Genomic DNA, 1699 nt, shown 5'->3' on the forward strand with positions numbered 1-1699 from the left:
CCAGGCGTCCGGATTGGAGAGGGAGGACCAGAAACTACCGGGGATCACCGCCGCTCCCAGCCCCTTTCTGCTGTAGGGACCCTCGTGTTTGCCCCGTCCCGGCTGGCTGCGTCCCACGCGGGACCGTGGCGGACCGGAGGACGCTGCGGGCGCGGAGCGGGCTCCGAGGCCGGTTTAAGCTCCTCAGGCTGCAGCCGAGCAGCGAACTGGCGGGACCGCGGGTTTTGATCGGCGTTAATTCGCATCAGCTACCGGCGAGGGAGAGCGGTACCGCGTCCAGGAAAAAAAAAGGTAAATCGGGAGGTCAGGCGATTTGTTGGAAGTTAAAGAGGAAATCTGGGGAAGAAGTGGAAGCAGGACCTGGATTTCCTGCTTCCCACTCCTGCACTTCAATACCAGGCACATTACACCTCCCACTGCAATGAATAAGAGGAGAAACGTGTGCGTCTTTGAACCCATCTCACTTTTTACACCGGAAAGCTCTGAACACACACATACCACGCACAGCCCTCGCTGCTGAGGGTCCAAAGTACAAACAGAGCAAAGATTTCTTTCTCTATCGCCACAGACGCAAACTGCAGATTTATTCTTTAATTCCTTGAGTGAAATTAGGCAGCCTGGTTTCTTTGTCAAAGACGAATGTGGGTCATGAATGCTGTAGTCTCAATTAGATTATTTTTAAATTCAGTTTAATCATTAAATTGGTACTCGGAAGGGTACTTTTCTTTAAACATTAATCTTATGTGGCTGACTTCCCAAGTTAAGATGCTGTCCAGAAGCCCAACACATTACTGTCTCACTTCAGCAAGAGGTAGTAATGTTTAGGATGAGATTCGAAATGAAAAACTGACAAGCATTTGCCAGTGATTTGGTACAGGCTTTGGCTGCATAAGAGCTTTGTAAGATCTGCAGCCTGAAGTGACCCGAAATCAACCTGCTGGGGTCAAAACTCGAAAGGGCTGTAAATAAATGATGAAATACCATGATTTCTAAGTAACAATTAATGGACTTGCTCTTGGGTACGTTAGGCTGCTTGCGCATTTTTTTTTAGTGTCCATTCACAGCATTAGCAGAAGGTACCTTGAAAGCATAAGGACTTATTCGTATTTTGGATAAGCTGGGAATCACTGGACACTTTGAGTCACCGTGAAAACCTACGGTAAACCATAAGCAATCCCGGCTCTTACTTAAAATGTGCAATGCAATCCAATTTAGAGAGCAGTAGTGTATTTGCTTTCCTTATCATGTGTGGCAAAGTGTATTATCATTTTCTGTAAGATTATTCTCTTCAATGCCCCATGGGTTAACACCCCAGACGTAGCAGCATTCTCTGGCTAACCCCGAGCCCAGCCTACAGACACTCCAGGCAACAGAGCTGGCGCCCACGGAGAAGACCTCCTCAACAGGGGTGAAACGCAGCATGGTTATGCAGTAACGGTCTCTTCCAGAGTGCTGGCTTTGCTGACAGCGTGTGGGAACGTGATGAGCTGGAGGTATCCGGGCTGGTGGCTGAGCCTGGGGGTGCTAGCCTGGGACGGGCTGCCACTGGGGAGCAAGGCTGAGGGCACCATGGGAGGACGGAGGGGAACAGGGAAGGGGAAGGTCTGCAGCAGTGACGTTCAGATGACTGGAGTAGCTTTTGCCTTATCTTTCTGGTGAGGACTTAACTATGTATTAAATAGAAGGCTCTTCACCCGTG

Source organism: Accipiter gentilis, chromosome 1, assembly GCF_929443795.1.
Source record: "Accipiter gentilis chromosome 1, bAccGen1.1, whole genome shotgun sequence".
Lineage (NCBI taxonomy): Eukaryota > Metazoa > Chordata > Aves > Accipitriformes > Accipitridae > Astur > Astur gentilis.